At 33.6% G+C, this 17,524-nt stretch overlaps 1 protein-coding gene across 4 annotated transcripts in view; it reads left to right on the plus strand.

The window, feature by feature from the left end:
- The window catches only part of LOC145660580 (uncharacterized), a 46,711-nt gene that overhangs the window by 18,172 nt on the left and 11,015 nt on the right, over positions 1 to 17,524 (plus strand). The window contains exons 1-2 of one of the 4 annotated variants that reach the window (XM_081725816.1): positions 2,264 to 2,377; positions 2,952 to 3,141. The exons of the other annotated variants lie outside the window; for them this stretch is intronic. The gene's annotated coding sequence lies outside the window, so the exon portion shown is untranslated. Of the gene's footprint in view, positions 1 to 2,263; positions 2,378 to 2,951; positions 3,142 to 17,524 lie in introns of those variants that run through there. 4 annotated transcript variants of the gene reach the window in all.

Raw genomic sequence — 17,524 nt, forward strand, 5'->3', positions numbered from 1 at the left:
GTCAATAATTTAATGTTGAATTATGTGTATTGTGTATGTTTATGAATCGTTAGTCAATTGTTTGATCACATCAGATAGACTGTTTGTTATTCACTCATCTGAGAGCAACCAGAGATGTAATACCACATACCTTGACGTTGATGGAATCGAACTCATGAACTCTGAGCTAGATGTCAGCGGTGAACCACAGTGGAAGGGATTCCACTGGAAACTTGAAGTTGATACTCCACAACGGATACCCAGGAACTGATCCTTTTACGGGTCTCCAGGAACTGATCTTGATTCTCTTTGACATTACCTTTTTATGTCATTCACTAGACGATGATCTTGTGGTTTCTTTCCTCGTGTCTGTAATGTTACTTCATTGAAAACAAACAACCATAAGCATAATGTAATCTTATTAGTTAATTCGTGTCTGCAAGATTTCTCATTTCTGAATGTAAGCCGATTTTAAAATATAATTTAATTTTCATCTTTAGCCAAATAAATGAAATGAACATAGAAATTTATATCCGAATTTAGCGTTCCTTGACAATATATATATATATATAATCAACATTGTTAAGCTAAGTTTTGTGAACAGGTTGAGATATTTTAGTCCTTAAAAATGAATGACTAAAAAAGTGGAAGGAAGCTGGAGAACGTTGGGAAAATCCACGAACACAAACATAATGTGTACTATAAAGTTACATTAAGAGAAACGTGTTACTATATAATAAGATTAGTTGGGTAATATTGCAGTATCATTGAAAAAGTAAAATGAGAATGTGGGAGGAAACGGGAGAGCTCTAGGAAAATTTATGAGCAGAGTCAATTTTCGTTAGAAGTCTAACTCGTTGAAATGATGTTAAGTTTTATGTGAAAAGATGATGGAGTATTTTACAGTACTTGAAAAATGAATAACTAAAGAAAAGTGGGAGAAAACTCACAGACACGTACACTTATTGTATGGTTTAAAGGTAGAGAAAATCGTTTTGATGTTTTTTTCTAGGAAAATACGCTAAGAGGAAAAAGTAATGGATAGAACTAAGAGTTAATTTATTGGTATATGCTATTTAATACTAAGGCTACATGGGACGTGGACCTACACTTTTTTGTACTTATTTAATTTTTAGTTGTTACCTAGCTAAGTATCTTAAATTCTCAGAAGACTTTCTTTGTAGTGACTTTAACAGTAATCCGAATTGCATAAACCATCCGTGTTTAGGCCACGTATTTTTGCTGTGAGCCCTGATTACTTGAAACCAGAAGTGGGTACTATACCGGACTTATTGCACGAAAGTTTTCTTCTAAACCGAAGATTATTCGCTGGCTTACGGTACTATACCGGACTTTATTTACGTTTGAAATTAGGTCTTTAAGCTAAACACTGGTACATTAAACAGTTGCGTTTCCTACGGTAGAAGTAAATATAATACATGTTATTGCAGCTGTTTTTAACGCGTCTCACTACCATCAGGAAACGATTTACGGTATAAATGCCTCCTCCGGGATTTGAACTTAAAACTTTTGCTATAAAGACGTGCTAAATAGATCCTTCTGACGAATACATTGGGTCTTTTACGAATAGCATGCCAAAGCATACTCGAGTACTCAGTGTGAGCGAACTAATTATTTACGGATCGCTTTTATTTTCTTTGCTGGATCGCAAGCTAAAAAATACTCGAAAACTCAATGTGAGCGTTCCGTAAAACTCAATGTGAGCAAAATTTTTGATGGAATGGGTCCAATACGCAAATGGTGGTACAATACGCAAGCTTCATATATAATTAAATTTGTATAATTGTTTTAAAATGTTCATTAGGTATAAAATGGTTACTTATTAATGGTTTAAAATGGTTATTTATTATAATAAATTTACATATAAAACGACTGTACATACGTAACAGAGAGAGAAAAAGTTTGGTTAACATCCAGCCTGGACACTATCTTGCAGTAAACTGAATAGTAATTTCAAATTTTGACACTAGCTGTCGCTACTAGTACTGTTGCCGACAACATGATAGGACATGTCGGCATACATGATACGAGGTGATATAGCTATTTATTTGGTTTTGATGTTTCCTTTTACGCCGTCATACGTAAAAGATCAAATGTGAGTTTCGTCTAGGTGTTAAGCAAATGTTTTAAACCGCTGTTTTTTAAATAAAGAATATTGGTAAAGAATTTTTTAAAGGAGTTAAGATTGTTATTGAGATCAATCATTAATATATTACAGTGTACTAACCCCTGATGGAATGTTAGTGGAACCTGCCTAGGAGAAAAACATTCCAGTTTGTTTAAGGAGAGGCTGTTACTTTGTTGTTTGTTACACGACAGGAGTAACGACGTGGGCACGTCATTTTCCTGTTTTTAGAGAATAACTAGAGATTATGAGGTGTGTATTTTATATTTCTTATAGTTACTGAATTGTTAAAAAAGAAATACTAATTTGCACTTTTCCTTGGCTTGCTTTTAACCAGTATTATTGATCAGTGAGAGAGACCCATTTTTAATTTGTAGTTAATCTTCTGCAGACATAAAGTAAGTTGATTGGTGTTTTGCACGTTTACTGATATGATTATTATATAACTGAAGCTTGAAAATACCTAATTGATCCTCGTTTTATACATTATTTAACTGCTGTCTAAAAATAATTGGTTTTTTGTTACACTCAACTTTAACTTATATTAAGGAACACTGCAAAAATTTTCTTTAAAATTGTAGTCAATCTTTTGCATACATAAAGTAAGTTAACTGCTGTTTTTTGTTCTACTTACATGATTATTATATAACTGAAGTTTGACAATAATAATCTCATCTATTTTGCACAATATTGAACTACCGTTTGAAAATATTTGACTGGTTTCTTTGTTACACTCAATTTTAACTGATATTAAGAAACACTGAGAAACTTTTTTAAAAACATTATTACTAAATTGAGCTCGTTGTTTCTCTGTCGTTTATTTCAGATGCATTTCTTCTGCCCTGCCCAAGATTTAATATGATTGATGAGATTTACCTACAAGAAGAGTTACGCGGTCTAAATGAGTACCCGAGGGTTTTCAGCGTTTCGAAACCCATAATGGAACTACAACGATTGGGTCATCGGGGACGGGGAGAGATGCAATGCACTTTTACGCGCCCTTCGTGTCTTTGAAGGTAATGATATATTACTTTTGCAGCACTGTGTATCTAGTGCTGATGTGTTGGACTTGTTTATGGATTTTTCCGTAGTAAAGATACTTATGATTGCGCTCAGCGTAAACTTAAATATTTATTATTTTGTGGGGAAGGTGAGGTAGACAGAATAAAGGATACAGAGTTATCTAACTTTTTTAATTTGAGACGCGGTTTGTTTGAATAAATGTGTAGTCCCGTGTAAAACATCCATAGTCGTGACCCCTGAAGAAAGTTGTAACGAGTAGTAATAATAATATAAATCAATTAATTAATAATGATTTAGCATTTTAGATGGGATTGATCTAAATTCCGTTTAAGAAATGAGGAGATTGGTTGGAAATTTGGACGAAGATGACGTTATATACACGCAACAAGTAAAGGGACAAAATCCTGTATACAATCCCCAGCTTGAATATTGTGTACAGGATAATCATGGATATGGGAACCAATCTGATCGTTAGCCTGGCCCTTCATACGTTTCTGATCCAGTATTGGTTGGATATGGGAGCAATAATAGTCATAGTATAAGTGGTACTAGTAGTAGTAATACAAGTGGTAATAATAATAATAATAATAATAATAATAATAATAATGACGGGCAAAATCAGAACAATAATAACTTCGAAGTTGTAAGAGAGAGCAGAAAAAGGTTCCGTAAGTTTCATCTTACGGGCCATGAAATCGTGGTTAGACCTGAGGAGAATGACAGGACAATTGATAATCCAGAGGCCTATATTAAAAGTTTAATTAATTTTGTGTTGGAACATGTGATCTCCAACGTGCGCCCTACTAATTATATCGGGCTATACATAGACAGCAGTAATAGTACAAATAACAAGTCTGTGTATGTGCCGTGCAGAAGAAAACCGGATTTCTCTGCTAGAACTGTCCTTACCTCAATTGACCGAGTATTAAATTCAAATGAGGATTACTTTTGGGGCATGAAGTACTCTTTCGGTTCCATTTGACCAACAGGATGCATGGCTAGGGAAGAAATGCAACGAGTGCCGTTGCAAAATATTCAAAACACCAAGACTATTTGGAAAAGCGTTTAATATGCATAGAAAATAAAAATATGTATTGTCTCCTCCTGGCAATTGTTTGGTGGATTACCAAACATACAGCAAGTACGCAAAGTTTGTGTATATTAAGAACAAGTGGTAAGGATACATGGCTTCTTAAAGCGGAAGTTCTCTGCGAAATGGCAGGAGTTAACGTTGAAACGAAGGGAGGCTGTGACTTTACAGACGTTGATATTTTCCAATCTTATTTGGAAGGGGGGTATCAAACTGTAATTTATGAGGAGCATGAAAAGAATGACCGGGAATATATAGTTCATTACCCAGAAGAACCAGCAGAAAATAAGATTTTTATCTATTTTCAGAGGTGACACTATTGGCCATTTCTAACCTATTTGTAACATTAAAAGCTCTCTTAGTAAACAGAATTATTGTTATTATTGTTTGAAAGGGTATAATGCTTAGTCATATAAACACAAGTGTGAAACTCAGTGTTCTCTTTGCGACAATACTCACAAACGCGATTATACTAATAACAAAACTAAATGTGATAAATTCATTAGAGAGTTTGCTGAAGGTGTGTTGTGAGAATCGTGTGAATCGTAATAAAGCGGGTAGATCTGTTTGTGATAATGTTAAGGTCTGCATTACTTGTGATGTCATGTTTGATAACAAGCGTCGAAAATCCGATCATGCGTGTGGTGAACATTTTTGTTCCACAGGCATGCAACACGTCGATATAAACCACACATGTTTTGTACGAATACTAATAGGTTTATGTACATTGCCTATGATGTAGAAACTATGTTAAAGGCACCGAATGCGCGCGGTGAAAGGGAACACGAAGTAGTGCTCGTGTGTTATAAACATGTCTGTCACACCTGTATAAGTAAAGGTATCGATGAGCCCTGTAAGACGTGTGGTGATAATTTTGGAAATCGTTTGTTTTCTTTTAAGACGATGGCGGCTTTTATTAATCATGTATTAGTAGTGCCTCCCGTCTGTAGACGTATAGTATGCATTGCCCACAACTCTAGTAGATACGATGGTATCTTCTGCCTTAGAAATCTAATAGAAGAGCAGCATATTATTCCTAATGTCCTTATCCGGGGTCAGAAAATGTTTAATATTAACATTGGAAAGCGTATTTTTAGATCCTTTTGTGTTCCTCGGTTGCAAACTATCTAAACTACCAGACTTTAGGCCTTAATCAAAATTTAAAAAAGACAGATTTCCCATATTTGTTCAATACTAAAGAAAATCAAAATTGTGTTTGTCCCTATCTCGCGCCTGAATTTACGACCCTGAGGGGCGAAGCACAGAAGAAAAGCGAGAATTGGAAGCCTGCCACAAAGAACGTGTGCAAGTGGCGAGGAGTTTAACCTCGAAAAGGAAATGCTCTTTTATTTTGAGAATGATGTTAGAAAGCGATCATCATATTTAGTGATGTTATTGAAGAGAAAACGAATGGTTTGCAATGTTTCATTGTTTCATCCACCATTGCAAGTCTTGCAACGCGCACATATCGTACTTTGTACTTACCTGAAAATATTATCCCCGTTATTCTCGCGTTGGGTTTCATAAGACCAAGTATAGTACTAAAGCTATGTAATGGCTTATGTACATGGAAGAACAATTAGGGATAGAAATCCCGTATACTATGAGATCTGGAGAGAAGTGTATTGGTAGGTACACTGTCGATGGATGGCCCAAAGGACTCAACGCTGCCTTCGACTTCATGAGATGTTACTGGCATTCATGTAAGCGCTGTTACCCCTTTAACCGCGACGCTGTTCTGCATAACGCTCATGACTTACAATACGATGGAAAAAAGATACGAACAAACTATGCTCCGCCGGAAGTACCTGAAGAGTATAGGTATAAACCTATATGAAATCTTGAAATTTTCTTGGGATGAAAAGGTAAAGACGGATAAGGACGTACAAAGGTTTAGTAAAGAACATTGTACTAACCTGCCTGATTTCCTTATTCCCAAGAATTGTTACAACGGTGGCCGCACTGAATTTTTTCTATCTTACGTCAATTGTGGGGTGATGGCGTCATCAGGTATTGAGATACCACAAACCTTTGTCCTTGGGCCATGTCACGAAAACCTATGGGGGTAATTCACCTAAGATACATACGGGGCCGGACTTTTCAGATGTGAAAAGTATTCATGGTAAAGTGAAATGCAACATATTGCCTCCAAAAGACCTATTTTCCAATCCTGACTTGTGTTGCGAGAGGCCGATTACTTTTTGGTCTCTGTCGTACATGTATGGAGGAGGAAAACACTAATGAATGTACTCATAGTGACAATAAGTGTGCACTCACAGGAACATTTTTACTCCAGAGTTACAAATTTTCTTTAAAAAGGTTACAAAATACTCGGTATACACGAAATATGGGAATTCAAACTCATGGATCCTGACGAGGGGAACTGATGGTGGTTTGTTCGGAACTTATGTGAATTCCTTACTTCAGATGAAGCAGGGACCTTCTGGTTTTCCTACTTATTGTAAAACTGAAGAAGACAAACAAGAATATATCGATGAATATTAAGCCCATGAAGGCATACAGTTGATAACTGTAATAACATTAGGACGCACCCGGGATTGAGGCAATGTGCAAAACTTTACCTCAATTCATTATATGGCAAATGGGGACAGCGCACTGATGTCACATAGTATAATCGTTAATGATGAAGTCACGTTTCTTAGGTATTTAACAACGGCGCGGTATGAAATTCAAAGTGTTGTCCCAATTAATGATGATCATTTAATTATCACTTACAGAGACATTGAAACTAATAACGTGCCTTTAGAGTTTTCCAATATAATTCTAGCTGCCTTTATTACTTCTAGACTTAAACTATACGAACTACTGAAGTCTGTAACAGCATACAGAGCAAACTACTGTGACACCGACAGTATGACGTTTATACAGAAAAAATATGAGGAACCATTGTTACCGCTTGAAAACTATTTGGGTGATCTAACAGATGAAATTGCAGAAGGCTGGAAATTTACATTTATCGCTTTAGGCCCCAAAAACTATGCTTATAGGCTAATTAATGCCCAAGAGGATATTCGGCATATACTCAAAATTAGGGGGATAACGCTGAATGATAGGACCTCTCCTAAATTAACTTTAAAAGTTTCTATAATTTAGTGTCTGGACAATTATAGTCCACAGTAATAGAAAATCCAAATAGTATCGTGCGTAGACCAGGATTCCGTATCTAACCGTACAGACAAAAGTATACCGTGAGGTCAACAAAAACGTAAACGTATTCACGAACGTGACGTAACTGACGATGAATCCATACAAAAATGTGCAAGGGTACCTTACGATTATAGGCCCACGAACGATTAACTGTGAGCTGTATGAAGGTTTCTTTTTTAATTTATTCTTAATTAATTAATTTATTTATCTTTCTTAATTTATTCCTTATTTTGTTGTATCGTGTGCGATGTATACTTATCTTATTTATTTGATTGTTTCTTATCTTTTAACTGTCTCTTTTCCGTTGAAAGTCGTTGTTAATTATTTATTGGATCGTTTGCTGTGCAAACTCGAAAGCTTAAAATTTTTCAAGCTTTAATATTCTTATATTTCCTGTGGCTTTAACTCGAAAGCTTTAATATTCTTATATCCTAGTGATTACTTTTTTGTTGGATCGCTTCATCAGAAGCTCGGTGTTAATTATTTATTGGATCGTTTTCTTAAAAATCTCTATTTCTTCTTCTCTTTCTCTCTGAATGTGTGTATATAAAGCAAAAGCTTTATGTATGCATTCATTGGAGTACAAGATGTTAAAGTTTCAACACTCCTCTACTATTTTAATCGCTGGTCCGTCAAAAGCGGGGAAGACATGTTTTGTAAATCCATTACTTAATGAACGTTATCAAATGCTTAGTATAAATTTTAATGATATTGTTTGGTGTTATTGTGCAGTAATACCAAAATTAGCTGCACATACAAAAATACGTTTTGTGGAGGGGATACATGACATGAATAATTTCGAAATTAAAGAACATTCATTATTAATACTTGATGATTTAATGTCAGACACTAATGATGATGTTGCTAATTTATTTACCAAGTATGTACATCATAAAAAGTTGTCTAATATTTATTACCCAAAATTTATTTCCAAAAGGGAAACATGCACATGATATTAGTTTAAATGCACATTATATTCTAGGATTTAAAAATCCGCGTGATAAATTACATATACAATATTTAGCAAGGCAAATAATGCCTCGAGATAGTAAGAAAATCGCGAATGTGTTCGAGGAGACGTGAGTCTCACTTATGTATTATTTGACTTAACACAATAAACAAAGAATGCATTGCGAATACCTACAAATATATTTCCTAATAAAATCATGCATGTGTACGCTAACGTAAAAGACATGTATACAGAAATTTTTGTTTAGTCTGAGTCAAGATTTTGAAGATGAAAAAACACTACAACACGCTCAGTGCTCTGTGCAAATGCATGAGTTCAAAACGAAAAAATTACAAAATGCTTCAGGGGATTTAATAAGAACAATTTCTCAAGTAGCAAAAACACAATAAAAGGAAACATCCCTTTAAATTCTCGTCAGAAGCAAAGTTTACGTATTCATAAAAAGATCTTACGTGCTTTATCTCAACAACGTAGGGCATTCAAGAAGAAAAAGAAGTTGTTAGTACAAAAAGGTGGTGCACTTCTACCATTAATCTTGGGACCACTTCTTGCAGCGGTAGGAAGTAGTATTTTCAGTCGATAAAAAATTCAGAACTACGTAAAATGATTTTAGATTACGTTTCTGAAAATGACGTACATAAAATTCGATCCAATCTTAAATCCATAGATTCACATCAATCACGTTTACATAAATATATGTATAATAGTTTAAAATGTCATGATCTTAGTGTATAACAAAAGTGGAAATTATATCAATAAACTTTGCATCGTTATTTACAGCATACTTCATCTTCACATAAACCTATTACTTTACCTGTTATTCAGGAGGAAGAAGTTGAAAAAGAAGAAAAATCATCATCATCAATTTTCCAACATGATAACAATACTTCTATTTTACCATTTGTATCAGACATTTTACAATCAGTACCGAAAACGCTACGTAGGAAAACAGATCTATTATTAAAGCAATTGACAGGTTCTGATAAAATTCAGTGGTATACATTTAGTATAGTACGTATCCAAGAAAAAACAATACCTGGTTCAAATATTATATATTTAGTATATGATGATGTTCGTACAAGAAAATATTCAAGAAATCCTATAGGTATTCATGAATTTAAAATTTTATTAGAAAATCTTAATGTTCCTAAAGAATTTATTGACACACAAGCATCAAAACTGAATAGTAGTAGTAGTACTAGTAGTAGTAGTAAAAGACAACGTAGTCGTAAAGTAAAAAATCATCTAGTCCTGCAGCAGCAGCTAATTTATTTAAACATTGGAAAGAATATGGTATGTAAAATGACAAGATTATCAAAAATATATGATGATTATGCACATCCTCATTCTTTATACAGTATACAAAAATTACATCGTAAAACAAAGTTGTCTAAAAAGAAATTTAAGAATTGGTTAACTTCTCAAGATGACTATGCATTACATGCACCAGCAGTGGCGGCGTTTAACATTAAAAATGGGGGGGGCAAAGATAAGATCTGAATATGTGTATATCAATGTAATAGGATACTATCTTTTTCAGTTAAAATATCGTATATCGTGTATCACAATTAATTAAGTAAATTGACGAGCAATGCACTGTAAGGACGAGTCTTCGCCCTTACTGTATATATTAGTATTAAATTTATAGTGAAGTATAATTATGCTGTTTAAATGTTTATAAAGGTAAGTCTGGCCAGATGTGTATATTCTATAGTATAATTAATAATTATATTCATATATACATACATGTTGATAGGGTAAAATATTATTTTAATGCTTATTCTTGAAATTGTATATATACTGCGTTGTGTTTTCTTCTTGTTTTTTCTAGTTGCTTAAAGTTATTCGTTCAAGTTTTTTATATAGTTTTTCTAGTATGCAATGGAAAATTCCAGAGGGTAAAGACGGTTGGAGAAGATTTTCAAACGATTTTTTGCGGATTCTTTTTAGCGAAAATAAGAAACAGCATAAAAAAGGAATATGTTCGCTCGAGGATATATAAGCGAAGGGAGCCATTGCATTGTGCGGGAGTTGGGAATGGGACTTGGCTGTTAGAAGCCTCCAGTCGTTGTTTTGGAAATTACCTCGCCTGGGAATTTTTTAAACTTTCCTATCTGTTTAGGGATCGGTTTGAGTGATAACCGAATGACGGAGAATTAAGTTCTCTGGGGCCTGAGTGATGGCTGTAGATTTTTCTTAATTTTTTTTAAATAAGCATTTTTGAGGGACTAGCCTAAATGATGGTTAGAGCAAGGGAGAAATTCCTTGGGTCAGAGTGGTGACCGTAGCTAGTATGAAAATTTAGTTTCAGATAGAAATAAGGTTGAGTGATAGCTTATCGGGATGAATGATTCCCGTAATCTTCTAGCTAGGAGAAAGTAGGATTCTGGGAAATTTAAAAAACTTCAGACAAGCTTCATAGGTACTTTTTAGATTTTTTTGCTAGGCCAGAGAAACCTAAATGATGGTTTTCTCTTTGATATGAATAATCGTCTTTGGACTGAGTGATGTCCTTTGACACTTCTGGTTATTCTTGATATTTTTTTGACGGAAGGTTGGAGTCAGGCCTTCCTGATAGAATTAGGGTAGGACTGAGCTGTGAGGAGATGACTGATCAGTGAAGTCTGAATAGAGACTGATAGGATGTTTTGCTTGAGCTTCAAACTTAAGAGACAGGGCTCCGAGGCTACAGAGCTCTGAAAGATTTTTTTCGCTATTTGGAGAATTCATTTTTTAATTTTTTCTGATTTAATTACTGAATAAAGATTGTTCTTTACCGTGAATCTTGTTACAAGTTTTATTGAGAGATATTCGCATGAGTGGGTTGGAATTTTTTAAAATTATTATTTATGTTAGTGTTCCTAATTGTTAATATCTCCTAGAGGAGCCTGAAGAGACGTTAGAAAGAGACCAGCGATAAAAGTTAAAAATTAAAGGTTGGAAGGTAACACTACAGCACATAGGTACTAACCCTTTATTCCTTGCTCATGAACATCTTAAAATTCTGACTGGAAAATTGTGTGATCAGATTATTTAATAACATATTTGTAAAGCAAATAAATAGAAAGGATATTATTAATCACACTAATGAATAATGAGGCTTGTTTTGTAGAAGCTATACTGAAACTAAGGATTAATAAACAACTTGCATTTTTAATTCCACTCTTGCCATTAAATGTATGTTATTACTCTCAGGAAATGAAAGACAGTAAATACTACAAGATATGCTACGATACAATTGTAATATTAATTCCTTTGAATTGCAACTAAAACGCAATTTCTGTAGCTGTCTTAACCCCACAGGAAGACATATAACCAATATACACTTACGCAACGACTAATATTATATGGTACCATTTTTTCTATGAACCAGTAATATGTGCAAAAACTTTACATTTCCAAATGAAACTATATACATTAACCTTTTAAATTAAGGCTTTTTAAAGGTAAATTATTGAATTTCAGTCAATCAGCTACAGCATCATCCCTATTTATCCTAGCATCAAGGTTAGTACATCGTTCCCTTCAAAATAGAACCTTTCATACGGTTCCATTTACATTTTCCTATCATGTCCCTAAGGCGGGAAATTTTTAGGGAAATTTGGATTTTTTCTGATTTTTCAAACTTTGATCCCCTCTGAGCCCCCTTTGTTAACGCACAGATCTCAAAATCAACTGAAAAATACGAAGGGGTGTACTAAATGTGTATAAAAAATTTCAAGCTACTATCTCGGAAACTGAGGGAAAATGTTTACCAATGAGCTAATAACATTCCCACAATGCCCCAGATGACCCAGAATTTTCCTGAGACATCCCTATTTATCCTATGATCATTGTTCGTACATCATTCCCTTCAGAATAGCACTAGTTTAAAACAGTACCACTCACAGTCTCCATCATGTACTTGAGTTGGGAAAATCATGAAAAATGGATTATGTGTTTTAAAAATATTCCTTCTTTGCACTTTCTTGCCCCTCTGTACCCCCTGTTTTAACGCAGAGATCTGAAAAATACTAAGGGATGTACTGAATATGTGTGCAAAATTTCAATCTTCTAGGTGCAAAAGTAAACCCCCAAAAAATATCTCTACAATACTCCAGATTCCCGTATAAAAAAGAATCTGAGGTAAAAATTGCCTGAGACATCCCTATTTATACTAGGATCATGGTTCGTACATCATTCATTTTAGAACAGAACACCCTCAAAGGGTACCATTCACAAATCTCCATCATGTATCTGAGAAGGGAAAGTCGCGGAAAAAGGGATCTTTGTTAAAAAGATATCCTTTTTTCACCTTTTGCCCCTCTGGTCCCCCGTTTTTTCGCACAAATCTGAAAAGAATCTGGAAAATATTAAGGGGTGCACTGAATGTATGTGCAAAATTTCAATCTTCTAGGTGCAAAAGTAAGCCCTGCAAAAAGTAATAAAAAAGTCATAACAAAAAATATTTAGTATGACGTCATCATACTACGTCTCGACGCAGAAAGGCGTGAAAGCATATGTAACGTGTTCTACAATGTCTCCAGGCTTGAGTAAAAAACATAAATTAAAAATTTTTTTGTAATTTTTTAAATCGAATAATGAAGATTATAGCCTACCACCGAAAAATAGATGATATAATTTAAAAGAGTTAAGTGGTCACTTCAAAAAGTGGGGGGGGGGGGCAACTGCCCCCCTCTTGCCCCCCCTAATCGCCGCCCATGTGCAACAGCTCGTAAAGTTTTTGAACGTAAAAAGTATTATGTTAGTACACCAAATGAAACACTACAAATGGATTTAGCAGATATGCAAAATATTGCAAAGTATTATAATAATTGTAAATTATATTATGTTTTATTGATATTTTTTCACGTTATGCGTATTGTGTTCTCTTAAAAACAAAGAGAGGTCCTGAAATGGCAAAAGCAATAACCATTTTTTTAAAATTTCAAGTTGCCCGTGTTTAACGTACAAACAGATTTAGGCGGTGAATTTTATAATCGTCATGTAAAACAATTATTTAAATAACATGAAATTAATCATTATAGTGTTCATTCCGAAATTAAATGTGGTTTAGCAGAACGATTTATAAGAACATTAAAAGAAAAATTGTATCGTTACTTTAATGTAAAGAAGACTTATCGATACATTAATGTCTTTGACCAAATTGTAAATAATTTTAATCATTCATCTCATTCAAGTATTAAAATGGCACCTGCACAAGTAAATGATTCCAATGTCGATCAAGTGTGGAAAACATTTTACGGAAATAAAACGAATAAAAAGAATGTAACTTATAAATTTAGTCTCGGTGATTATGTTCGTGTTAGTAAGTATAAGCATATATTAGGAAAAGGATATCTACCTAAATGGTCACAAGAAATATTTATTGTTGATAAATGTATTAAATCAGATCCGGTCACTTAGAAATTAAAAGATTGGAATGGTGAAGAAATTAAAGGGATATTTTATGCACAAGAATTACGAAAAGTAATTATAAATTCAAAGAAAACTTATCTAATTGAAAAGTATTAAAATGGATGCATGCATGGATGGTTGGATGCATGTAAAATGGTTGGGATACGCGTCAAGTATGAATTCGTGGATCAGATCAGATTCTATTCAGTTTCCAAGATGAATTCGAACTTTACACACGACTTTTACGTTACTCTTCCTTCAAATGCAAGTAGTAAACTTTTCGATAATAATAATACTACAGCTTCATTTCGAGTTAAATTAGCACAACCTATTCATTTAAGTGATGGAGAATGGGGTGTCATTAACACAAATTAATATTCCGTGGAGTTTTTATAATGGTGAAAATAAAGAAATTATAATTACTACTGTTATTGATGATAAACTTAAACGTTATCATGTTCCAATAACACCAGAATATTATTCATCTATTGAATCTATTTTTCAGTTGATTCCTTAAAATCTTCGTATATTACAATATTTACAAAATAAAAATCAAATAGTTATTACACATTCTTTAAAATTAGATCAATCTATGATTGGTATTACATCGGAATTACAACATATTTTTGGATTTATTAATGAAAATACACTTGATATTAAACATGTTGTATCACCTAAAAATTGATATTGTATAATATCCGTATAAATAAAAATTTGATGTGGATATCCAATATCTACGTATGGTTGTTTGAATCCACACAAAAGTTAGAAATGTTTATTTGATATTAACACGTGAAAAATTTCCATGTAATTTAGATTATAATATTCTCAATACAATTAATGTATGCGTTGATATTGTAAAACAACAACAAAATATAAGTCCGATAGTTCGAAAACTTAGTGTGTATAATGTACAACACGGTCATGTAAAATCTTTTGTGTTTCACACACTGCATTATGTTAAATATGAAAAGAAATATTTTGATACGATAGAAGTAAACTTAAAAGATGAACAGGGTTCAAAATTACCATTTCGTTTCGGGACTTCAAACTTGACACTTTTTAAACGAGAATGATGTCTGAAAGCATTGATGATACTTTTTACATTACATTAGTTTCAAACGCTAGTACAAATGTATATCCTACAAATAGTCCAACACATTTTATTAATCAATTAAAAATAATATACAATTATCAGAATCCGATTGGTATGTAGGGTTAAATAAAGTGCATATTCCATTAACATGATATAATGTTACCAAAGGTGAAAATGTTATACGGTATAAATTAAAAAATGCAGAGCCTATGAAAAGTAAAGTTATCGTTGAATATTATCAATTCATTCATCAGTTAATAGATTAATTAAACACAGTATCAAGATTTATAAGATTTAGTTTTTCAAATATTGTACATTTTGAATGTGATGAACGTGTAGAATCAGTTACATTGTCACCTATATTACCTTTACAATTAGGTATTTCTGAAAAATCGGACCTTGTAAAAGACCGTCGGGGATTCAAACAACCATACGTAGATATTGGATATCCACATCAAATTTTTATTTATACGGATATTATACAATATCAATTTTTAGGTGATACAAAAGCACCATTATTACGTATAGCAACAATCTCTGGTATTAAATACGGAAAAGTTCAAAAAATTACTTTTGAAGATATTCATTGTATGCCACTTGCAAAATTTTGTTTTAACACAATTGAAATACTATTAAAAGATCATGCAGGGCGAAATTTGCCATTTCGATCTGGGACACTGACCGTAACACTACATTTTGAACGCTCTCCTGCACCTGTTAAATAATAATAATAAAGATGAGATCAAGACGTGTTTCTTATCATCGTGGACGTGGAATACCATATTTTTCTGGACCTGTATATCAAAGAGGACATGATATAGGTAGTTTCTTAGGGTTATTTCGTTTTGCTTTACAATTTCTTAAACATGGTGCAAAAACTGTAGGGCGTCAGACCTTACAAACGGGTATACAAGTTGCGGGTGATGTATTGGAAAATCGTGCTTTTAAAGAATCTGTTCGGGCACGAGTAAAAGTAGCTGGCGATAGTTTAAAGACAAAAGCCATTAATAAAGTCGGACAATTGCTAACTGGTAGCGGTATGAGACGGTCGCGCAAAATGAAGGCTTCTACAATTGTAAAGTTTGGACCACTAACAAAACGTAAACATATAAACGATATCTTTTCATATTGTCGCTCCTAAGTTCAGATAGGAGTACCAATGAATTTGATTTCTTTTCTATACGTATGACTAGGCCCGTGCTGGAATATTAACGAGGGCGGTGGACAAGTCTACTAAAAGGGCGTCCACACAGACCCGAATATATATATATATATATATATATATATATATATATATATATATATATATATATATATATATATATATATATATATATACCATTTTACATCAAAATCACCAAACTAGTTTTAGTAACGTAAATAGCTAAAACTGTGAAAACCTCGAAATCCTCTTTACTAAAGAAACACTTCTTTAGTTCCTATACTAACATTTTTGTCAAACAAAATGAAACTAATTTTAACAACAACTTATATGGCCTATGGACACAGGATGTTCAATTCCGCAAATTTGGTTCAGTTTCTACTTTATATTTCTACCTCTGCGAGATCCATCTTAATATTATCCTCCCATCTACCCCTCAGCCTTCCTAAAGCTAGGTTGCCATGCTGCAAGAATATTGTAGCTATTATTTAAAAAATCTTGCAATCCCATCTTTCTATTTACTGCTTACACTTTACAACTTTCTGAAAGCAAGAAGGCTATATCCACCCAAGCAGCACTGCACTCTAGTAAACAAATAGTGAGCTTCCTCATTAAAAACGTGTATTTTGGCGCGTTTCCTCTCCCCGTCCAAAAGAATCCGTAGTTTCGGAAGCGGCGAAACTCGTTTTTTTTTTATAGTGGGAAAGCTATAGCAGGTAGTAAGCAAAGCGACCCACAAAGTTGCACATGGTTTGAATCCTTGCAACATGTAAAAATTGTTGCATGACCCTGTCAAAACTATGTTTAGACGGGGGAAAATGTAGGGTTGCAAGATTTTTCTAATGACAGCTACAAGATTCTTGTATCATGGCAACCTACCTTAATGGTCGTTTTCCTATTTAGATTTCCAGTTAAAACTTTGAAAGCGCTCCTAATTTCTTCCATTCTGGCTACATGATCTGCCTATCTGATCTTCCTAGACTTGATGACCCTCGTTATGAAGTTTCCGCATACACCATTCCCGTTTCTATTGGGGTCCGAATATTCGCCTCAAGATGTTCTCAGATACTTTCAGTGTGAGTCTTTCCTTCAGAGTAAGCAACCATGTCTTACAACCATATAGCATAGCAGGCATGATTATCGTTTTACATATTTTAAGCTTCAAATTCCTCGACAGAATTCGCGACGACCGAATATACGAACTGAATAATAACACGAAATCTTTGCTTTCAGTCAACATCATATTTCTTTGTGCTTATGGCTTTGGTCTATTAATAGTGATCCTAGATATTTGATTTACTTTGTCGAAAGTATTATTTGGTATTTTATTGCATCCATATTTGGTATTTTAATGTATATTGTTTTTCTGCATTTACTTCTAAGTGTATTTTGAGTTCAAGTGTTAAGATTTTTGCATTTCTTTCTATTTTTCTATCACCCCCTATTATATTTACATAATCAACATACACCATAACTTGATAAATATTATTCAA

The sequence above is a fragment of the Thermobia domestica genome, chromosome 9 (genome assembly GCF_964235325.1).
Source record: "Thermobia domestica chromosome 9, izTheDome1.hap1.1, whole genome shotgun sequence".
In the NCBI taxonomy this organism is placed as follows: Eukaryota; Metazoa; Arthropoda; class Insecta; order Zygentoma; family Lepismatidae; genus Thermobia; species Thermobia domestica.